Genomic DNA, 24,912 nt, shown 5'->3' with positions numbered 1-24,912 from the left:
CTAGAAGGAGGAGACAGCTCTTGTATTGTGATTAGCAAGAGAAAATGCCAGAGAAGAGAAAAAAGTCAGGGGCAGAAACAATGGGCTGACCTATCGGCTTAAAACAATACCAATAGCCAAATTATCTCTTGAGAGGCAGCTTGTCAGCCTTATTCCTTACTGGGGATTCTGAAGCAGGCCTAGGAATGTCCTGAGACTCTTGCTTCTGACCTCCCCCTGACCCGCACCTGGTGGCCTGGCAGCACAGGTGACAGCACAGCTGGAATGCACACACCACCCACAACTGGGCTTCTGTGCTTCCTTGCCCCTACCCCAGCTGCAAGAACAGCAAGACCCCAGACCCCACAGCATGCCTCCCTCCCACGTTATATAAATGCAGATCTGTATAAACACCTGCCTCGGAGGTTTGCCCATGAATAGAAGGCTGGCTAGACTGCCTGCCCAGTTCTATGACAGAGGGAGGACGTGACCCAGCACTCAGTAGGCCTGCAGTCTGGGAGAACAGCACCATCTAGTTGAGTGCACAGGAGCACATGGGTGTCCAAGCCAAAGATGGCTGACACCTGCTTGCACCAGGCCCTGGGGACTTGGGGCTGATTGAGCACTGGCTGTCCTGACAACAGGGTTTCAGATTGGACATGGAGGGCTCCCTCCCCCCACCCCCTAACATTTTTAATGTAAATTCCCAGGACTGTGGGACTTTCTTCAGACTTAGCATGCTCCATTTGGAGATTTCAGGGGAGGCTCTGCACAACTGGATTTTAAGACCAGCTCCACACACAATGGTGTCTAAGATACGGAGAGGACCAACTCTTGAAAGCGAATGGGGCTCTACATGAAACCAAACTCCCCATTTCAAACTGGATAATTGAGGCATTAGACTAATGTGGGGGGAATACACTGAGAATGACAGTTACCCAAACTCAGACCAGGCTCTGAGCCTTCTGAATACTGCAAGAGAAGGGGAGAATGTAATTTTAGGACTATTTATGGGGGTAGGTAAGGGGGAAGCAGGTATCCAATCTATATTTTGCCTGCTCTCCATTTTAATTACTGCTTCCCTCCCACCAGCAGAGTTTGCCAATTAAAGGCCAATCTCTCTTGATTTCTTTGCTTTAAAAGGACATTTCGATTCACCCAGGCAGACAATTAAATCCCCCTCTCGCCTCTCCCTTCCCAGAGCTCAGGAACAAGATGCCTCCCTATCTCTTGCCAGCATTGAGCCATGGGAAGGAGTTGATCTCAGGTGCTAACCTGCAGTTATCAGAATGCCAGACTCATTTAGAGAGCTCAACTCAGGAACCCCAGGCGATCTTTTCATTGATTGTGGAAAGAGCTGTTTAGATTTCACCCTTGCTCAGTAAACAACTAAAAGTAACTGCCGGATTTCTGCCTTGCATTCAGTGAAATCTCTCTCTCTCTCTCTCTCTCTCTCTCTCTCTCTCTCTCTCTCTCTCTCTCTCTCTCTCCCTCCACTCCTTCCCTTCTGTGTTTCTTTTATAACACCCTAAGCTGACCACCCCATCCCCAGGCTTTTGGGGGATGCTACCCCTTCCTCTGAGGACTCGGGTCTCTCCCAAAGAACATAGCCTCCCCGTTTTCTAAATCTGTAGGGAACATTTTTGAGAAAGTGTTGACCCTTTGGCTCCTTCCCCTGTCACCTCCAAAAGTTCCCACCTGGCTAAAATACATGCCAAAGACTTCTCCTTCATTCCTTCCCCGCCTCTCTTCCCTCACAGAGGCCACCATTCCTGGATGGTCTGTGACGAGACCTTGGCAGCTCTGACCCAGCTGAACGAATAGGGGAAGGGGGCAAATTTGTCAACTGCAAGGAAGGAGCGCTGCTTCTGCCCTCCGTCCTGGATCTTTGGGAAATTAAATTGGCAAGCTTACACTGATGATCAAACTTTTAAGGTTTTTAATAAGACCCCCATGTTACTCCTCAATTCTGAATAGGAGAAAAAGGGGAAAGATGTTTCCTCTTGTACACAATTTGCAGTTCTCTGAATCGACCTTTCTTTAAATTGCGCTCCTTCATCTAGCTGCAGCTCCAGGAACAGGTTTGCTCTGAGGGGATCCTGTGGAACATGCATACCGTGCCATCTATTTGTGCAAAATAAATAGACGTAATTGCCAGCCATCACGGCAGTATAAAAGACTAGTACAAATCCTAATAAATAATTCTTTCAAATTCATCAATTCTTTAAAAATAATTTGATAAATGATAAAGAACAGTTTTTCTGAAGACATTTGACACTATCAGCCTGCAAGGAGTGTTGTTGTGTTTTTTTTTTAAATTAAGGACTTCTTTTTTTTTTTTTTAAAGTTTATATGATTTCAAATGGAATTTTTTTCTTGTTTGTTTAAATGTCCTGCACATGATAAAGAAATATTTTTTGAAGTTAGCTCACTCAACTTAAAATACAGTTTTCTTACATTTGTTAGTCTCAAGCAAAAAGCCTTTTAAATGTCCCACAAATCTAATTTCTGGATCTGTTCTTTCTAAGATACCAAAACTCTAACATCTTTTCTTTTTTTAAAACCGCTATCTTGTTCATGAGCTATCCAATTGGGAAAAAAAATGCAAAACACGGATTTCTTAAGATTTAAAATAAAAATATCTTCCACAGTATCTTGTTCCACAGTAAGAAACATGAGCAAATATTTTTTTTAAAAGGAGAGTCCCTGAAATTAGATTGCTAATTTATTATATGAGGATCCCTGGACAAATCAATAAAGTATGTCATTTCTTTACTCTTTGCCTGATTTTAGGACAATTGTGTGAGATAGAACATGCATTGGGAGTCCCAGTAGATTTATTATATGACATCTACCTGCACATTTGATGAGGCTCACATATGTCTTTGCACTGTGTGTAGCCCCTGGTGTGTCCTGAGAAATCGAAAGAATGACAAATGGCCGTCCAAGCCAGTTAGTTACAGGCTTGTGGGTAGCTGCTCACTTGTGGGTCACAGTATCCTGACGTGGTTGTTACTGACTGCTTTTTTTCCATATCTGCTTTGATGTGACTAAAGCTAATTATCCAATCTCACCTCATATTTGTCTCTAAATTCTGTATTTGGTCAAATAGCTCGCTGGCCCTAATTAAACCTCTCCTTACAAAGACTATGTCTCGGTATTTCTTAGTGTTTGCCTTTCTAAGTATGAAATTTACCTGAAAAAACATTTCTGGGGGAAGCAAATATATTGATCATTTTTGGCTTGCTGGAAATATTTAATTATATATTTATAAATGTTTCTGGGTGAAATAGAATAAATTCTGCATAGCATAGGACTTGGTCTTTCTTTACCTCCTCTCTGCGCAGTGCTTGTGTGGGTCTCCCCACACCTGGGCTGTTCAGCTGTTTTGTAATAGTTCACCACCTCGGGAGCCCCATCAGAGCCACGCTAAATTCTGAACAATAATTCAGGAGAAACCTGCAGACATTGGTGGGACCTGGGGTGTAACCTCCCAGGGCACAAGTGGCATGCTGTTCGGTGCAAGGGGCGAAAAACACGACCCAAGAGTGTTTACATGTGTATCCAGCCATGAAATTGAATATTATCAAAGTTGGAAAAAATGCAAATCAAATTAAAACCAGGGAAAATTGTCTTTGGAATTACTGCGGCTTGGAGCCCCCAAGTGTTTGCTGAAATGGAAGCACTTAGAAAATGGAAAGCCCCTCAATTGGCTCCTCGCTGTTCCCGGACCCCTAGGTATGAAATTTGTGCATTAATTCCACCACAGACGCATTGAGGCTAAGACATCAGTCACATTGGAAAATAACCTTTTTCCTAAAGTTAAATGACTCCCTTTAGTGTTACTAAAGCCGAGCCCCGAAGGGCACCGCTTTCCTCGCTGGGGAGTGAGCCCCAAGCCGCTGGCTGCCAGAGGCGAGGACGCCCGGCCAAGCGACGCTCTGCAGCCGGCGAAGGGCGGGCAGGCGGCGGTGGTGATGCGGGCCGGGCCTCCCGGGCCCCTACCCCGGCCGCTCCGCCCGCGGGCAGCTGGGCCACGGATCCGAGGAGCAGCGGCCGAGCCTGCGAGCCTTCTTCGCGCGTCCTTCGGCTCCCCGATGTGGGAGATGCTCGAACCCGAAAACCTGAAAGGGTGCCCATGGGGGCGCTTTGCGTCGGTGCCCCTGCGGTGGGGGCGCTTTGTCTCGCTCCCCTCGATGCTCTCTCGCTAACAGTATTTTCCGGAGACCTGGTGGAGGGGACCGAAAAGGGGAAGTGCCAGATATATATAATAGAGGAAAAAGAGAGATAATTATATTAAAAAAAAAAAAAAAGCAAAAAAAAGCAAGAAGCAGGCCAACGATCCTCTTACCTTTTCCGAGTTCTAAAGCCCTGGGAACCTACCCAGTGCACGGCCCAATCCCACCCTCAGCCACCTGGGCATCGCAAACTCCATTCCCCGCCGCCCTGCACCCTTCCCCCCCAACCCCCCTGCCCCCTCCTGCCTGGCGCACCCAGGCGCGTACCGAGTCCTGGTTTCTTTTGGCAGGTGCCCGGGTCGGGGGTGGTCCGCCCGGCCCCGGTGGCGGTGGCGGAGTCTGGAAAAGCAGGTGGACCCGCACTCCGCGGTGACCGGGTCTGCGGTCAAGGGTGGGTGCGGGGACCCAAGCAGCCACGCCCATCCGCCTTCACCAGAACGGAGGGGGATGCCGGATACTCCGGAGACTCCGAGGCACGGCCTTGGAACAACTTTCATCTCATCCTGTGGCTTGTGAGGATTTCCAGTTAACCCCCCCCCCGCCCCCGCCCCAGCCCGCTCTCCCGCTGATTCCAACACCCATCTGCCCCATCCCACCCAACACCCATCTATCCCATCCCACCCAATATCCATCTACCCCATCCCACCCAACACCCATCTACCCCATCCCAGCCCAGGAGCCGGTGCCAGGCCAGGGATCACCTAAGGCAAACCGGCTCTTACTCCCCTGGGGAGGGGAGTAAGAGCCGGTTTGGGGCCTCTTGAGTCACTGCATCTTCAGTCCTAGCCTCCTCCTCAGTCATACTTTTTGGGGAAGCCCCAGTTTCAGAAAGGCAATGATGACTCCAGTCCAGCCAGCCAGGATAAAAAAGGGGTGGGGAGTAGCTGAAGAGGATTTTTCTTGGAAACCCATACGTCCTTCACAGAAACCCCTGGATAACACCCATGCTCATCAGCGTGTATAACGTGCTTATAAGCGGCGGTTGCGTTTTTGGAGATTCGGGACCCTCTTTCCAAGGAGAATTGCAGGGGACGTGTCTATAGTTGCTAATTTCCAAACCAAGCAGAGGAAACAGGCACCAGTTCACATGAAATATTATTATTTGCCTCGCAAATTGTCAGTGATTTGCCCCCAGGGACCCACAATTTTCCCAAGCCTGTTAACGGGTGACAATGAATGAGTGCCTGGAGTAATTTAATTTTCCTGTCACACTAAATAGAGCTACATTGTAAACCTTAGATCTACTCCTCCTGATAGGATCGCCTTGTTTTTCCATTTGCACCATAAAGACCCCCAAAAGGGACACTGTATTGTGACCTGTACTCTTGAATTATTCAAGAACTTAATGACATTTTCCATGTTAAAAAGGGAACTAACTGCCATTGATGTAAAGCATGTGACCTTCTTTGGGTGCCCAGTATGAGAACGTAACCATCTGTACTCCGTGCAGACCTCCAGCAAAAACTGGGGAAAGATGTAAACACAAATGAGCTGAAAATGGACACCGGAATCAGGCATATTTAATTCCACCCCAAGCCATGATGTATTATTTCCACCAAGTTCTCTTACCTGCCCTAAAATCGGCAAAAAAAATCTCACATCAACCCAGGCCTGTTTTTTGGACATGACATGACTTTTTAGCTAGGACAGGAACATTTAAATTTTTGAAAGCTGGTATCCTTTTATTAAAGTAAAATTACTTTGTGCAATGTCAAGCAAAACATGTAATAGTGTGCCTCTCTCTCTCTCTCTCTCTCTCTTTCTCTCTCTCTCATTAATTTAATTACTTTCTTACTCAATAGAAAAAAAGAAAAGAAACTGACACTCTAAGGAATTTGCACCTCAGTATTTGCTATTTGAATTAGTCTTGAGTTTCAAGGAAAACCGGCATTGAAATACTTCGGTGCCAGAATTCTCGTTCTTCAAATTACTTGAAAATGAGTGCTTATCTTTTTCTCAAAATAAAAACACTGCCAGTGTATTATTTCCTACTGTTCTTTCACTCTTTCTCCAGCTCCTAGAGGAAACCAAAAGAGAAAAAAATGGGCTTCTGATAATGCTTTTTGGTTTTCATAAACTCACAGTTCAGAGTACAAAGATGCTTTTTCCTGATTTATCCCAGTAAGTCTACAGATAATATTAACCATTTTAAAAGTGTGAGTGAATTGGGAAGTAAAACACTTTCCCTGTGCTGGACTACAGACACTTCTTTAGAACCTTTCAGTGATGTTTGTGACAAGAAATCATCATTTTGATAGTTCCTTTTAAAATGACACCCTCAATAAAGACTTCCTGGTTTCACTGAGAACTTTACTCTCTGTGAATTCACATCTCTATCTTGCAGAATTTCTGGAAAAGAATTTAAAGTACATTTGAATCAAGTTCATCTAACTTGATTCTAATGACTCCTACTTCATAGCAACATATTTGACTCCATAGGACTGCTGCTGACGCAACCTAGAGTCATGCGCAGAATGCCTGACATGCCATCTGTGCAAGTGCATTAAATGCTATTTTAAAGAGGATTCTCATAAAACCATTACTACCCAAGTTGTATAATAGAACAACTGCTTTTATGTTTAAAAAAGAATCCTGTTTTCCTCCTGATAATATGTGGTCTTTGTGTATAGCAACATGGCAAGGATAACACAGTTTTTCTTGTTGAACAATAAAGGGCATGCTTAATAAGTATATTTGAAAACATTTTCAAATCAAGAAAAATTAGGATATATATTGAATGAGAGGTGATCCACCTTCATGTGTGATTCCTGTGATGAAAGCAACACTTTATAGGTCAAATGTTAATTTAGTTTTAGAGATTTTTCATTTAGTTCTTCACATTAAAAAATGTTTTAACAATTGGAAGACAAATAAGAACTTATGTCTTTCATAGCATGTCTATACTCTCTCTAGCATCCTATAGTTGATAATCCCTCCCCCCCCACCCCGCCACGGTGACAGAATGTATTCAAAATGAAAATTTCATTCACCTTTCAGATTGTCATTATCAATGAGTTAAATTATTTTTCTTTTCATCTTAAACAACTCTCTTGAGCTAGGGCCACTTGAAGGAGATTTTAAATCCTGTGAAAAGTGTGTGGCATGTTTAGGGCACAGCAAATCCCTCTGCTGACCTTATTTCTATATCTCACCCTCTTCTGAGTGGATTTCTGTGTTGACAAGTCAGAGACCCAAGAGGAGGAATTTTATCTTACTGAGCTCAAGTGGCTGATTCCAGAGGAGTGTGCAGGAGATTCTGATTTAACGCTCTGTGTCATCCAGGTTTCCTTCCTACCTACCAGCCCTCCAAAAACAAACACCAAAAACACCAAAAACCCTACTTTGGAAAACATTCCTATTTGGCCTTTAGAAAGAGTAAACTCCACCACAGAGGGCATGGATGACATTTTAGTTATTCATCTATAAAATGGGTTCTTTATTTCTTCATTAAGCCTGGGATGAAGGAACATGTTGGGGTATTTTTTTTTTTTTGGGGGGGTGAGTCTCATATATTGGTGGAGATCAAGAGTGCTCTGTAATTGGTTATTTGTATTTTTAAAAATATATTTTTATTGATTTCAGAGAGGAAGGGATAGGGAGAGAGAGAAATGTTAATGATGAGAGAGAATCATTGATTGGCTGCTTCCTACACACCTCCTACTGGGGATCGAACCCAAACCCAGGCATGTGCCCTCTGCAAGAACCAAAGCTGGGATTCTTCAGTCCACAGTAGGATACTCTATCCACTGAGCCAAACCAGCTAGGGCTATAATTGGTTATTTTTAAAGATTCAGAGCACACACTAGAAGGCAAGAGTGAGGCAATTATTGAGAAGGAAATGAGTTAGCTTATGATACCTGGGGAGATAAGTATGACCAGGCCTGCTTGCGCGATTCAGATACAATTCCAGTTTCCCAGGCTCTAGTAGATGCTCAGCAACTGCAGGATGCCAACAGCCTGAGAGTATTGTCTTAGCCCAGCCAACAGGACCAATAGGTGCATATTTGCACCCTCATTCCCGAGTTTGTTTACACTCCTCATCTCCTCCTTTAAAGATTTTAACTGCTGATATATGTTTTTTAAAATGTCAAAGCTAGCAAACATTAATGATAACTTCCTGCTTTATTCTATTTATCTGACTATATTTACTAGACTTCTGACTGTCCATTTTCTTCCCCTGACATTATTCCTAAGAATACCTTTAGAAATGTTCAGTTTCTTCTGTTTAATAAATATTTATTTTATAAACATGGATTGCAATCCGACGCTGAGTCAGAATTCTGCTCGTCAATGGAGCTTTGTCCCTGACTGAGAAGATGGTGTTGATGTTACTCAGCAATGACATTTGTGGGGCACAAGCAAATGTGTCTGTGGAAGTAGAAACATCCTCTTCTGGTGCACTCTCCTTCCTCATGGAGCTTAGGGCACAACACTCTTACAGGACTATCTGGATGATGGGTAAATTTAATGAGTTATCATACTGGTTCTCTAGTGCTCCGAGTAAGTGTTTGGACAATGGTGAAATTAAACCACGGATAAAATATACTTTCAGTTCAGGGAGACTCAGTACTCTTGGCATAGAAGGCATCCATTTGTAATGAAAATATAGGGACTTCTCAAAATGTTCCAGCAGGATGTAGTTCACTTTTCAAACATGATTCTAATTCCTGTTTTACTTTCCTTGACTGCAGTCGTATGTTTCTCTAGATTTGCTTATTCGCAGCTACTGGGACAAAAAGATGAGATGGAGGGAGGACATTTGTTTCCCTGAGCCTCACATGACCGAAAGTGCATAAACGAGTTTCTCCCCATGGGGAACTTTGACCATCACCTAAAGGTTCCCTAAAGGCCACATCCCGCTTTCAGATTGTTTTAGGATGCTTTCTTCAAAATTTCCCATGAGGAATATGACACAAAACAGGTGATGGTCCAAATGGATAGAGCTCTTGTGATAAGGGAAAAGAGAGCATGAAAATAAAAAGATTTATAGATTTATACCAACCTTCCAGATCAACTACCATTAGGACTTATCAACACAAAGATATTACAATACAAGTGCTGATTTGTCCTATTGGACAAATGGAACTTGTGACAGTCAAGTTGCCCAAGAAGACATTTGGAGTTACTAAAACTTGTTATGAATAAATAATGGTCAGTGAACAAATTTTATAAATCATTGAGCGACTGGCCTAAGACATCATTACTTTTCAACAACCAGAAAAAGCTCACAAATTCAGTGATTGTTTTTTTTTGGGAAAGGCAGTTGGCACCCATCCTCCGTGGGCCTTTCGTTGGTGGCCCATATAGCACGGGAAATGAGACCGTGACTCACAGAAAGGAGAGCAGTGGCCAGAGTGTCAAGAGGCCCCAGGAAGCTTCCAGGCCAGCAGAGTGGGCACTTTCCCTGGAATCCCTGAACCTGGCAGGCACGTGAGCAGCCCAGGGCACCTTGGTCACTGCCTCTGTCATCTGCCTCCAGGGCTCACACATGTGGTATAGACAGTGCCACATTCCAAAAGGAAGGGGGCCACCAGACTGGAGTACGGCTCATATAGACTCTACGTTGTAGAGAGAGTTGAACTGTTCCTAATACTATCTCTAATTAGTGGGGTGAGGAAGGGCGTGCAAAGAATGAAACTCAACTCGTTTATAGTAAAAATGTCAACCCCAAGGCACTCGGCCCTTCTCTCTTTCCCTTTTGAAGACTGAGTGTCCTTCACATGCTGGCCATTTGCTGCTGTCAAGGTGGGGGTGGCACTGACATAATGTGATTTTTCAGTGTGCTTTGTCTCTGTGGAGCGGCTTTGAAGGTCCTGGAAGTGCTCAGCCTTAAATCCATGTTAATAGAGGAAGTTGTTTTTCTTTTTTCTTTTTGTAGGTGGGGAGGTTTGGTTGAGAGGAACATTGACCCAGACTGCACTCTGGGTAAACTAGGGCAAAAGACCCGATATCATCTGAGGGTACTTATTAACCACTGCTCATTTGTGGGATCAATATTTCCAGCCAAAGCAGTCAACACTCAAGATACACCACTCTGTCTCCCTCCCTCTCTCTATTTTTTATTTCCTTGACACACAATTTATTTTATAAACGCATCTGCTGGAGAAGAAAAGGCAGTCCGAGGGACTGTGTCTTTTATCTCCGGGATATGCAAAGCACATTTATTTCCAGCTTTTATCTCCGGAATTGTATGTTGATCCCATACATATAGATTGATTTTGTTCAGGTAGATAATGAAAAGTCAAGTGGAAAATTACACAATGGCACTCACGATCCTGGTCTTATATCGGTATATAAATTGGTTTATTATTTCATTTTAAATAGGCTCTTTTTTTTTTTTTTTGTACCAGGATCACTTCCATTTGCATCATGTTCTCAGCCTCACTGCATTTTCTTTTGGGGGGAGAAGGTGGGGAAGGGACTAGAGGCAGGTGATTTCTTCTGCTCCCTTTGCTAATTGCATTGGCTAAATGAGCTTTCCACAGAGCAATGTCCTTGCAGCTTTCTGTACCTCAGCTCATTTCAGGGGTCACACTTGTGGTTTTTATAACTCTGCTACCCTCCTGGGCCGGAACAAAGATGTTCATCATACGGGTCTCATTACATAGGTGAAAATTTTTACACACAGGCAATTCTAAATTTTGTCTCAACGACTGAAAGAAGAGAGCTGGGCAACTCCTGGCCCCCCCCCCCCCTTCAACCCTCACCCCCACCCCCAAATACCAAGAGGCCAAGGGTGAGAGGGTGATTGCCGGATAAAGGCCACCACTGAGGGACAGATTGAAGCCAGAATCCTGGAGGAAGTGTTATTAATAAACATCTTCTGGACATTTGGTAGCCTGTGGAGCTTGCTCCAGCTTAAAGCAATTAATTCAGGACACTGACATCAACTCTCCAGGTCTTTGACAGCTTGGAGCCGAAATAAAAATGCTAGTTCTCCGGGGAAAGGAAGAGGCTGGCTGGCTCTTTTCTGGACTGTTTGCTTATAGGCCCAGAGAGCAACCTTCCTTGCAGAATGAAATGCAAGGGCACAAACAATGTACCAGGGAAAGAATAGAAGATGGGAATGAACAGTTTGAACTATTTGCTCAACAGAAGGGCACCACAATGCCGGGGCAGTGGTTTTCCCAGGCATCCACTATCCCTGCTTTGGGTCTTTTGTTGTCTCCTGTCTCCTTCGGCCAGATAAGAGCACAGCTGCAGCTTGGCAGCTAAGGAAGGCTGCACTGATCCCCCTAAATCTCGGGGTGTCTTTACTGTAACAGGTTAGCCTCCTCTCCCTTTTATTTTACAAGGTGATGGTGAGGGGGAGAATGGAGAGGGCAGGGGGAAGCAAAGGCTATAACATTGCCTGTGTCTCCTTTCTGATCTTTTTTTCTGACTGTGATCAGACACATCTCCGTGGAGCATGTAAATGTAAGGGTCCAGTGATTTGTACTGTTCTCCAAGCCAAAATGGTGCCTTTTGGCAAATGGCAGGGAAGGAGGTGTGTGTGTGTGTAATGTAGGAAAGCGTGGTCGAGGCAGAATGTTCGTTTAAATAACCAGGCTTTTCTGGCAGCGGGAAAGAGGGAAATGTTTTGAATTGGTTGTTTAAAAACTTTTTAGGGGAGACTTGTCATTTTTAAAAACCATTTTGGGATTCTCTGTTCCACACTCATTTTGTTCAGAATCCTAATAAGTAGAGGTTGCTGGATTGAGTAAAAAGGAGATGAACTGGAGATAGGACATAAAATACACTTTTGTCATTGCCACAATTTGCACCTCTAATCAGAGTAAATGTCACCTAAAGTATAATCAAGGTGATCTTTCACATTTGCTCTTTTAAAGTCAGAGCCTATTGTAAATGCCATTAGAGAAAACAGACGTAATAATAACATAAAAATAAGCGCCAAGTACCATTATCATTTCGTTGATTTTAAAGTCAAAATCGAATACAGATTCTCACTGTAGGGCGTTCCAATTCAGTGGGTTTTGCCTTCAATGCTGGTTTTGGGAGACAGGCTACAAATGCTTAATTCTGTTGTAATAGGTCTGTTTAGCCTGAATAGTTTTACAAGTTGAAAAGGCAAAAAGTTTAACCCCAAAGAAAATGAATGGTTTAGTACTATGATTGCATTAAACATTCACAGGCCAGAAGCCCACCTGGAAATACGAGGTTTCAATGCTGTGGGTTTGATTGTTTGTTATTTTGTTTTCACATTGACAAAACTCCCAGAAAAACAAAACACAACAAAACACCCCGTATATATTTTCTTCTGGGTGGTCAGGAGGAAGGACCAGGGAGCTGAAGGCCTCCCAGGGGGACTCTGCTCTGAGAAGAGCTGCCCTCTTGAGCACCTGTCAGTCTGGCTCGGAGGCTCAGCACTCTCTGCTCAGGCTGTGTGTCTCCTATGGAGGGAACAGGGCTTTCTCTGTAGAGAAATACCCACGCGACGACGTGTCCCATGCTGAGCTCAAGATGTCATGTAAAATGACCCTGTGGCCATAGACCAGTAGAGCTGCTAGGCAATGTTAAGGGCTATATGAAATTTAGTCAAAACTGTGTGTGTGTGTGTGTGTGTGTGTGTGTGTGTGTGTGTCTGTGTGTGTGTGTGTGTGTGTGTGTGTGTGTGAGATGCAGGGAGAAGGAATGGAATATGAGGGAAGAGTTCTCTTTAGACATTTGCAAGTGTTTGATGGCACCATGAAAAAAAAAAGGATCCTATAAAATATATAATTTTTGCTATGATTTTGCATCAATTGGCATGGATAGATGATAATCTATTTTTCTATAAGGACTGTAATCAAACAATCAAGTACAAGTTCTGCATTTTCTTTGCAAGCACACATTTTAAAACTTTGTATTTAGTGCAGATGTGTTCTTATTTACACAATAAAGGGCAAACACCCTTTTAATTCCCGACTAGGTGCTTAGACTAAATGCATTCCTGCTTTGTGAAAACTGAGGTCAAGACGAGGAAATGGGAGTCTGTTTGGGTAAATGTGCTTTCTCTCTCTCTCTCTCTCTCTCTCTCTCTCTCTCTCTCTCTCTCTAACTCTCCACATAAAGAAAAACTTGTCCAGGAAAAATTTTCCAGCATGACATTTTAAGTGTGATCTGAGAACCATGTTGAATTATTGTGGCTAACTCAGAAAAATGACTTTCTTCCTTTTGAGATCATGGGTTTCTCCATGAAAGAAATTGTTTTTTTTTATTGCCAATTTTTGCAAAGAATGAACATGCGAGTGGTATGCAGTATTACAGCTGCCCGTGTGGGGAGGCCTGCAAGGAAAGCGTGCCACGGCAAAGGGCAAATGCACAAACACAAATAATGAATCGAGTTTGAAGGACTGCGGTCAGAGGCAAGGAGCAAGTGATACTGATCTTATGTGAGACTGGCTTGGTCATCACACCAGCTGCCACAAGGTTTGATTAATGAGGCATTAAGGAGATCGAGTGACACTTACAGCTAGTTACTTATGGTGCTAATTTCAAAACACTTTGCGATAGACAAAGAGACTGCTCATAAAGCAAAGTAATTTGTGGTGTGTTCCTGGGTGCATGCATTTAGCGAAGCAAATACAGTTATGCAGAATTTAAATTAAGGTTGACACTAAGGTAAACAGAGCCCAAGAACCACTGTCCAATAATTTGATGAGGACACGGGTTTTAATCAAGCCTCTTCCACTAAAATAGCAATTTAAATCCCCATCGCTTAAACTGGATAAAATGCTTAAGCCATGCAGGTTGGGGGCGGGAGAGCGTTGGATAGAAAGGGAGAAAGAATCACAACATCTCTGGAGATACTGTGACTATATTTTGACCCAACAGAAGGATATCCATGTTGATTTAAATATCAGGTTGATTTCTAGGCCAGATTTTGGGAATTTGAAGGCATTTGCCGTGTATCTCTTCTGTGGTGAAGTGTTAGCACATGCTGGTAATACTGATCTCAGAATAAAAATGATCCCCATAATGAGAAAATGGAGACTCAAAGCTGATTGGGAGGCCCCAGAGTATTTGATTTTATCAAAAGGAGAAATATTACAACCCCACCCACAAATGATTTCTATTTAAACTGAAAATTTCCAAATTGGCTGGAGGTGGTGGGCTTGTGACAGGTCTGGTCAATCAGCCTGAGGGTTAGCTTTTGCAGGAGGTCCACGCACTCATATGTAGCCTTTCCCTGGTTTGCTAGTTTATTTTCCTTACTAAAAGATCAGTGGGGGAGAAGGGAGAGGGTCAGCCCAGCATTAACATTAATTAAAATGCCAGCAGCCCAGGTTTCAGGGCCTGTGAGGCCTTATGTATGGGAAACAAAACAAAACAAAACAAAACAAAATAGCAACTTATTCTGTCACTGCTTTTGGAAGCAAAAACAAGTGAAGGCTGGTACATATTTCTAGGGTCATCCTGACTCTAATGTTGGCCAAGGAATAGAAAGGTGAGGGCATCCTAAATTCTCTGAATTGTGATCTGACTGCTCCAGATTACATTCATGATGTAAAGGAAAGGGATTTGTACAAAGATGTGTGTTTTTAATACATATTCCAAAGAAAGGACCAAAAACCATTTAAAAAATAGCATTAACCATGTGTATGCCATAAGTATCTGTAAACACAAGCAGCAGACTTTTTAAAATTCAATTCAAAACATCGTGGCAGTTAATTGGTTTAAACATAAAGTGCTCTGAAAATGCTCCTAGCAGTCATAAAAATTCATGGTCAGCCACACTGTGGAACTTAATCAAGAGTAAAAGAGGAGGGAAAAACTGGAGATGGTCACATTTTGAAGGAGGAATGATTGCACATTTTTCGTGTTCCCAGCATCACCGGCAGGATAACATGCCTTACCTGCACAGAAACTGAACCCGATGTGGTTGAGTCATGTTCCTGAGGTCATGCAAGCAGAGAGGGCAGGGCCAACCCGCTTTGATTCTGGAGCCCCTGGTCTCTGTCCTCTTAGGAAAGAGCCCACTTCCCTTCCCTGTGGCACTTTTCCCTGTGCAGTGGTTGGGAAGACTCCATTCTAGCTCTGCTACCTGAGGGAGAGCAAGAGAGCTCAAACTCCTTGCCTCCAAGTATGTCTTAGAGAAGGGGACATTTGAAGACCTTATTCCTCAGAATTAGAGAAAATGAACTGAAAATGCATCAGTGTGAGCCAGGCCTTCAATAATAGGGATCCTGGAAATACTGAGTCCACATTTCTCCCTGACAGACTTTTTGGCACCCTAACCTCAGGGTGAGAGGAGAGAGGAGGGGCATCCTTGGAGTCAGTTGGGAGGTGGCTGAGGCTCACACACTGGACAGGCAGCCCACAGGCTCTTCCTTCTCTTGGCTGCACCACCAGCAGCAGAAAGCGCATGGAGAGGGTGTGATGGGGAGAGAAATATACAAGGCAGACTTGGCATATCAGAGTGTCTTCCAGAATAATGGAAAGAATTAAAAAACAACTTATGAAATAATAACTTTGGGGCCTCCAGTGTTTGGGAGTGCTTTGGGCTCCTCTTGGGCCCGGTCTTCCAGCCTCACATAATCTCTGATGCCTGCTGTGGCTGTGAAGAGCCATCCCTGAGGGCTGTGGTGCACCTGGGATTGATACAATGCTGATTTATGTCTGTGGGAGTGAGCGCCCTGTGAGTGCTGGCCAGAGTCTGGCAAAGTTACTGCTCATGGCGGTTCCCAATCCCTGTGGGCAGGGGTATGTGTTGCCCCTTGAAGGACACTTCCCATAGGAATTCTGCTCCACTCTGCAGGGGCTCCTATTGGGCTGGAGCCCTTCCTGCCCAAGGCAGTGACCAGTCACTTGGTGCTTTCCCGAGCTGGCTTTTCCTCTTCGTTGACTCATCTTCTTCAGTTTCCTTCTTGGAATCCACATGCACACACATTCCCATTTCCAGCTGAGAAAGTTATCCTCTATGCATCTCCAAGTGCTCTCTGGTCCTTCTCATCAGTCCATGTTTGAGGAGCAATGTAGGAGAACCACTTAGCCCTACTCCTTATTTTAGCATTGTGATCACAATTCTAGAGACCTCATGCCTCTGAGACTGCATGTCACATGTTCTCAACTGCATCTGATTCTTTCCTGCTCTGACACACTGGTAGACAAGTGACTTAAGGGTTGCATTTCATCCTTTGCTGTCCTGTGATGTGGGTGAAAGGCATGGGTATGACAACTTGTCTCTTTTGGCCTTAGTACTTTCTCTCTCTCTCTCTCTCTCTCTCTCTCTCTCTCTCTCTCTCTCTCTCTCTCTTCTCTCTCTCTCTCTCTCTCTCTCTCTCTCTCTCTCTCTCTCTCTCTCAAACAAAACCATTTCAAAGACTATTTTTTAAAGAAACTGCTTCTCAGAGTTTCCTGGAAATGAATGATGCCAGTGTGGTGATGTGTTTTGGACTCATTTCTCGTTATAGAAACCTGGGGTGGAATAGGGTGTGAGCAAAGCCAATAAGTGGTCAGTAGTCAGCTCTTCAAATTCACTAAAAAGCCCTCACATTCTTTTCTTGCTCTGTGAAAGAAACCCAAACCTGTTTCACCTGCCCTACCCCTAGATTTGGAGTCTCAGTGCAAATCCCAACATCAACAAGGTTGCTATGGTTTTTTATGATTATCTCAAGAATTTGTCTCAAGTGAGGCTCAAGTACCACCAGGGGAAGGTGCTGGGATCCCAATCTGCTAGCCCAATGCTCTCACCTGTTTTTCTTCCTTCCTGTTTCCTGCACTGCCAAGGCCTCCTTCTGACATACAGAACCTCCTTTCTTACAAGAACCAGGATCTTTTTCCCGGTAACAAAACCTCCTCCGATTTCTTCTTAAGTGGAGAAGAGATGACTAATTCCTTCTCGTTACCTGCAAAGCATTCTCTGTTCATAGGAAATACAGATTCCGTTCACACCAGACCACCAGGACTCCTTGCAAAAAACCCTTAGCCCCTCAGCAGCAGGCACACAACTGAGAGGGTCTGGTTGTCTGGGGAAGGCTCTTTCCAGGCACCAGCAGTCCCACTCAGTCATCCTGATTGACACCTGATTCTCTGTGCCATGTGGGCAGCATCTGTAGTTGAGTCTCTTTTCAGGGAAGTACCTGGGAGTGAGGAGACCTTGCCCTGCACCAACATAGATAAGAATGGGTTGGTAAATAGGTTTTTCTGGTCTGAGAATGTCTACTGATAAATAGGTTTAGTGACTAGCTGGAAGGTTCGCCACTGAAATCCTAACCCACTGAGATCGCCATCCTTTATTCTAATGCACTGCTTCTAATAAGCATTTTGGAGGCCAGTTCCAGGATAGGATAGTTTTTCTCAGATTTTTATTCTTAGCTTTTCCCACCTGTTTCCCTCCACATGTTCAGGGCTCAGGTCTGGGCTCCCAGGTGGCGGCTCATGCCTAGTTTGTCAGTCTTCAAGCTTTCATCCCCTAGGCTCTGCCACGCACAGGATCATTACCAACACTGACTGTACGGGAGAGCTCACAATTTAACTTATTCTATAGAATTCTTTATATGTGCAGGGTGTTGGCAGCTCCCCAATGTATTTACTTAACCAATTCACTGCACAGGAAATGAAGCATTTGGGTATTTTTCAGATAAATAGGTTAATTTTTATTTCCTTAATGTGCTACTTGGCACATGGCTCAGATTTTTAGACTATTCTCTAACAGTGGGACTCCTGTTATTTATTAGCAGTTTTTTTTTTTTAAAGAAATATAATGATAAAAGAGTGGATTCTGATGAGTTAGGACATTTCTGGGGTTAGCTGAGTACACTGATTATTTGAAAAGTTAAGAGTAACACCGGGTGAGAGGTTCATTGGCCTAAACCAGCAGGGCATTTTTCATGTTCTTGTGAAATTTCCAAATCACATTTTTATATTACTTGAGAGTTGGTTGGTCAAGCTACTAACAATATCTCAACTCTCTCTTTCTTTAATTATTTACCAAATCCTGTTAATTCTTCTTTCGTAATATCGTATTTATCACTACTTTTCCATTTTCTCTGCCAGTATAGGTCCTTTATTTCCGACAAGGAAAATCAGCTTCTAGCACCACCTGTGTTACTATCAGTAGTTGGTTTTTAGAAATCTGTTATCAATGCTCACAGAGGGGTCAGTTTGTATCAGTTGCTTTCTGATCAACTACCATTATACTTTTCATTAGGCATTCCGTACATGTTTTATTTTAAGAATATGTTCTTATTTATTTCTGAGAGAGAAGAAGGAGAGGGACAGAGAGAGAGACATCAATGGAAGAGAAACATTGGTTGGCTGCCTCCTGTATACCCTCTTTTAAGGATAAAGCACACAACCTGGGCATGTGCCCTGACAAAAAATCAAGCTGACAACCTTTTGGTGCATGGGACCACAATCAACTGAGCAACACTGGCCATTGAAATAATACCTATTTCAATTACAGACCACATTCTGACGAGATCGGGTGTGTTCAGGGTGGTATGGCCATAGACAATTACAGACCACATTCTGAACATGGCTTTCATTTTAGATAAATTAGCTATAGTTTATCATGGATATGAATACATAATTTTAAACTTTAAGAACAGCTGATGTTTTATATGTGTTGTCCTACATATCTATAGAGTCTTGAATATTCTTCTAATCAAACTAGATTAGATTTTCTGTAAGAAAGTGAGAAGTTGTTTTTTCCTGCCAACATAGTGAAAGGAAGTAGAAATTCACAATAGGAAAATAAGCTAGATGGCCACACACATCAATCTGAGTTTCAAAGAAAGAGAAGTCACAGACATTTGCCTCTTCTGATGTGATACAGCAGGAAACATGCATTTTTGACAAAAATAAAACATGAACATCATCATGGATCTAATTCCTAGCTAATAGAAAATAGAAATGGTGAAAGAACCCATAAGTGGCAGCATATCAGTAATGTCAGTGAAATCCAGAAGGTTGGAAATAGGAAATATTACCTGCTTTTCAACAAATAATTCTCAAAAAAAGGAGGAATCATTTATAGAATAAAAAAAGATGGAAAATATATGTTAGTCAAATGCCATGTGTGGACTTTGCATGAATCTTGATTTTAATTAAAGCACCATCCCCCAGTAGTATGAAATAATTGGGGAAATTTAAATACTTATGAGGTATTCAGAAATTACTATTAACTTTTTAGATGTATCAAGAGCATGTGGCTATACTTTTAAAAGTCTGTGTCTTGTAGAGTAGCTTTCAAGAAATTATTAAAGAAAGGTGATTTAATATATAGAATAAACTTTCAAATAAACTAGTTGAGGGACACAGTGGGTAGGGTAAAGATCAATCTGGATTGGCCATAAGCTGGTAATTGTGGGAGCTATTGTAATTTACTATTCTCTCTAATGTGTTTGAAAATTTCCAAACTACAAGGTGAAAATATTGGGGGTCACAGTATTGAGATAAATGGGATTCTGGAGGGCTATATTCCTGCCACATGCTCTTCTAAACTCCTCCTTAGTTTCCCACCTAGGGGTGACTGCTGACCTAGTTGAAGAAGTCCTCTGTAGGTGATGCTGAAACTGCCTTTCTACCTGGGTTCTTCCCAACTCTCTGATGCTTTGTTTGCTAACAGAGCACTTACAAAGGTTCAATTCTGAGTCACAAACCCAATGGCCCCCCGCTCTGTGACCATGGCAGTGAGAGACATCCTTCATCAGCCTCTCCTACTTGAAAGCTCTATGATGATGCAGCTACTGATTTTCTTCTAAGGCTGCAATCATGTTCTAAACTGTGCATCCTCCTTCTAGCCCTCCATGGAAGCTGCTTTGTGGGTCCAGGGATCAGCATCAGCTCTCTGTTCTTTCTGTTAACTACCCCATCTGAGAGGCTTTGTCTGCTTTAAATAAAGCCCTCACTTTTGTGTGGAGTACCCTCCACTCAGCATCTATCCTTGCCTCCTTCCTGAGCATTTTTGTCTCATTTCATTGGCTGGTTGCCAGACATCCCTACCTGGAAGTTCTGTTATTTCTTCAGATCCAATATTTCTACAAAATGAATTCCTTCTCTTACTGCCCTCTCCCATATTTCCTGAGGTACCATATTTACTGTCAGCTCTTCTTTCATAATAGATAGTCTCTTACATTGATCTTCTTTTTCCATCCTCACCTCCAACACTCATGTTCAGGCCCTTCTCTCTTACCTTCTTGCTGAGTTTCCTAGCATCCTTTACTCTGTGGACTGGCATCTGGAAAGTGTCCCTCAACCACTCTGCTTTGGTGCTCACCCCTCCAGGGCCATCAGAGAGTTTCTGTTTTTTTGCAAGATGATATTCTTAACTTATTTTTTCACCATCCTCTCTCTGTCTCAAACTACTCTTCCAGTCTTATTTCTCACCACACAAGTTCCACACTAACCTCCTCACTGACAACATCTTTCACCCAATTTCTGAACCTCTCCAGTTCCTCCCTCAATGTTTCAAGATCCAGCTCACTGGAACTCATGGATAGGGACTCCATTGATAGTTTGCCTCGCCTAACCTTCACTTTGTACATCGTGAAAATATGACTCTGAGCCAACTAGGTTTTTTTAAAAATATATTTTATTGATTTTTCACAGAGAGGAAGGGAGAGAGATAGAGAGCTAGAAACGTCAATGAGAGAGCAACATCGACCAGCTGACTCTTGCACACCCCCTACCGGGGATGTGCCCGCAACCAAGGTACATGCCCTTGACCGGAATTGAACCCGGGACCCTTCAGCCCGCAGACCGACGCTCTACCGCTGAGCCAAACCAGTCTCGGCTGAGCCAACTAGGTTTTTAAGGTGTATGGCCTTCAACCAGCATTCAACCTCTCTTGTGCATTTTAAAATGGAGATAAACCCAACTCAAATGCCCACCCTGTCTGGGTAAGCTGAGCACTGTGCTGAGCCATTGGAACCCATAACAATTAACTTGGTATTTTCACCCATAGTTTTCCCCCCATCTCTTCATGAGAATATGAACCTTTAAGGTTGAGTCATTTACCTCATGGCTCTCAGTACTTAGCACAGTGTTGAGAACTGAAAGTGTTCAGTAAGGGTTGTTGAGTAAATTAATCATTTATAATTTTCTTCCCTCCCCCTAGTCCTGATGCCTGCATGCCTGAGCATGTGTCAGCAGGTTTGCTAGGAGGTGCCACTTTCAAACATTCTGCCTTTTTTTTTTTCAATAAGTGTACTTGTCTGATTGTGTACTTGCAATTTTTGTTTTAAAAATATCACTGACCGGGATGCACTTTTGGTTTTCATGAACTGGAACTTTCTAGATGATGTCCCTCGCTGGCATAAGCAACTTGGAGTGAGTGATGGGCCCACAGGAAGGACTGGGTGGGTGCATGCTGGGAAGATGTGTGTCTATTACATATAATAACCCAGCTCGAGTTTTCTCCCTACTTCTCCAACACATTTCATGTAACCTGCCTTGTCCTTTTCAAATATGCTCTGAAAGATAATTTATAAACATACTTTTTAAAAATATATTTGAAACATTAAAATTGAAAGAAAAATGTTATTATTACAATAGATTTTCATTTATTAAACATATTTGGACACTTGAGCTATGTCAGCAACTGTTCTGTGAATTGGGGGGTCGCAAGTTTAAGAATTATATTGTCCCCCAAAGAGTTCCTACTCAATGGAGAGACAGACAAACCCACATAAAGTGATTTCAGCTCCTCAGTGGTTTAAGAACAACATCTTTGAAAGCAGAATATGCTGTTTTTCGAGGGCTGCTGTGATAAAGTACTGCAAACTGAATGGCTTAAAACAGCATCAATTTATCATCTCACAGTTCTGGAGGCTAGAAGTTTAAATCAAGATGATGGTGTGGTTGGTTCCTTGGAAGGCTGTGAGAGAGACTCTTTTCCATGCTTCTCTCCAAACTTCTGCTAGTTTGCTGGGAGACTTTGGCTCATAAATGCATCACTCTAGTCTTCATGCCTTTATCTCATTGTGTCTCTATCCCTTTACATTATGTTCCCTCTGTGCATGTCTGTCTCTCTGTCCAAATTTCCCTGTTCCCTAAGGACACCAATCATACTAGTTCAAAGCCTTCCTTAATGATTTCATTTTTACTTTATTATCTTTGTAAAAATTGTTTCCAAATAAGGTCACATTCTGAGGCACTAGTGCTTAGAACTTCAGTATATCTGTTTCAAGGGGGACACAATTCAACCCATAATATACAGGAAAGGGGGGGAAAAAAGACAAATTCCAAGTTCTGTACCAGGCTGTGTTACCCTTGAGCATTTCCTTAAACCTTCAAAGTATAGAATCAGGATGTGAACATCTCCCTTGCAAGGCTGTTTTGAAGATCAACTTAGTTAAAAAGATGGTGCCCTTAGCAACTTGTTTGGTATACAGTATGTATTCAATAAAAATTAACTACTATTGTTATAAAATCTACATGGCATATGTAATACATATGCCAATTCCATTATATATTTTAACTTAATTTTTCTTAATTAAAATATTGTGACTGAGGCTATAGCATGATTTTTTTTTGGAATACAATTTTTATATTGATATTATTAACAAGGCATAGGATGAGCATAGACAGAAAACAAATTAGAAATTTTAATAGATTTCTCAATTTTCTTATCTAGCTATCTGTTTGTCTCTTTGTCTGTCTATTCATGTTCCTCAAAACAAGCCAATTTGTTGTATGATGGAGATGGCAAAGATGGAGATATCACATTTCCTCACCTTCTAAAGTTTATAGACTGGAAGGAAGGTAGAAATATATACACCATAGTTTTAGTTATAATAAGAAATGTGTTAGAGTAGAGGGATGAATGGATGCCTGAGAAAACCAAATGGAGGCATTTAGCTCAATGTGGAAGCTCTAGAAAGGCTGCTCTTCCACATTGAGCCTATATATATATATATATATATATATATATATATATATATTAATTTAAACTTTGCAGAAACCTCTGAGAAATCCTCATTCTCATTTTATAGAAGAGGAAGCCAACCATGGATAGTCTGCATGACTTGCTGTAGCTTACCTGGCAGACCCTTCTTTTAAATACCCCACAAACTGAGTGTCAAGCTTGAGGAAATATCTCAGAGAGAGAGAATCAGAGCTGCCAGCAGGGATGTATGTCAGGGTGAAAGATTAGGATTAGCTCTGGGGGGAATCAGTGATAGGTGTTCAGCTGGGAATAATGTTAACTGTGAACCCAGATGCTTCTGTGGGAAGGATAGACTATAGGGGCAAGCATGGAGCTGAAGAAAGAATGCAGGAGCCTCTTAAAGTTGTCCTGAGGACTTCCTGGGGTTCTCAGTCTTGGGTCTCCCTCAGAAACTGTCTTTAAGAACTACTATCAGAGATGTCTCTGGGGACAGGCAGCCACAGGATAAAGAATTATACACACAAGTACAATGGGAGCCCTAAGTTGTGAATCTTATTTGATAAAACAAACAAACCACACACACACACACACACACACACACACACACACACACACAAACACTAACACAAAATGCTTTATTGAATACCTGCCAGGAACAGGGTAGTGAGGAGGGAGGGACAGAAGTTTTTAATTTTTCCACCATTTAATCCTCACAGGGACCCTCTTTCTCCTTAGCAGGTCAGAAAGCCAAGGCTCTGCAGAGTTGATATCCTTGTCAGAGACCTTGTGATTTAAGTGGAATGGCCTCCTTTCCAGCGTAGGTCACATTGACCTAAAAGACTGCCCAGGTGCACTGGACCCAGCTGTTCTTTAGTCCAGCCAGTGAGGAGTAAAGCACAAGTATGGCCCAGAAAGCCCAGGGACTGAATGCAGGGCCTTTTTGCTGCACGACACCACCACCCCATGATTCCATGGGAGTAAAGATGAGGAGGTGGGCAGTACACAGAGTCCATCTTGCTTCCAATTTTTCAGGAAAAAGAATGGATTTCAATCATAATAAATTTCTGCCATTTTAAAGATTTTGATCTACTAATGCAGTTTTGCTAATGGTTTGACCTAACAGTTTTAACAAAACTTACAAGAGACTTTCACAATCTATTTTAATTATAAAAGCTTGTCTTAAACCCTTAAAATTCTAGTTGTCTCAGAAGGGAGGTGCCAGAAGAATGAGCAAAGTACAATTAAAGAATGAGGGACAAACGTGTCTAACTTGTTGGAGAGTTAGAGGTGGTTGTGAAGGACGAGTAGGAGTTTTGCAGGCAAAGGAGCTTAGAGGAAGACTATTCCAGGCAGAGAACCTGTATGCTGTCTCTTAGCCATGAATTTACTGCTTATGTCAATGGCATTAACTTCTCTTACTGAATCGGTTGGGGAGTTAGACTGCTTTATCTGTCTTGCCCTCTGCTGTGTCCACAATGTCAAGAGCAGTGCCTGGCACAGAGTAGTCAGTCACTCAGTAAATACTTGTGATGTTGAACAAATGGCATCACTCTGCCCAGCAGTGACTGGCTAAAGGAAAGGTCATTTTCTGGCTTATTTCACTTAGCACAATGTTCTCCAGTTCCATCCATGCTGTGGAAAATGGCAAGAATTCCTTCTTTTTTACAGCAGTGTAGTATTCCATTGTGTAGATGTACCAATAAGTTAAATAACCCAGTCAGTGAAAGATAAATACCACATGATCTCAATCATTTGTGGAATATAAAGAACATTATAAACCGTTGAACAAAAATAGATACAGAGGCAAAGAAGCATCAGATAGACTGTCAAACTAGAGCAGGAAGGCAGGGGAGGGTTAGGGAAAGGGTCCAAATGACTTTATGC

At 42.6% G+C, this 24,912-nt stretch overlaps 1 long non-coding RNA gene across 7 annotated transcripts in view; it reads left to right on the top strand.

Moving 5' to 3' along the window:
• The window catches only part of LOC118708001, a 57,254-nt gene that overhangs the window by 5,478 nt on the left and 26,864 nt on the right, over nt 1–24,912 (top strand). The window contains exon 2 of one of the 7 annotated variants that reach the window (XR_006740311.1): nt 23,767–23,928. The exons of the other annotated variants lie outside the window; for them this stretch is intronic. This is a non-coding gene — a long non-coding RNA (uncharacterized LOC118708001). The remainder of the gene's footprint in view (nt 1–23,766; nt 23,929–24,912) is intronic. 7 annotated transcript variants of the gene reach the window in all.

This window comes from Pipistrellus kuhlii, unplaced genomic scaffold, assembly GCF_014108245.1.
Source record: "Pipistrellus kuhlii isolate mPipKuh1 unplaced genomic scaffold, mPipKuh1.p scaffold_m20_p_6, whole genome shotgun sequence".
NCBI lineage: Eukaryota > Metazoa > Chordata > Mammalia > Chiroptera > Vespertilionidae > Pipistrellus > Pipistrellus kuhlii.
The sequence above is the reverse complement of the archived record's forward strand: the minus strand, read 5'-3'. Positions and strand labels throughout refer to the sequence as shown.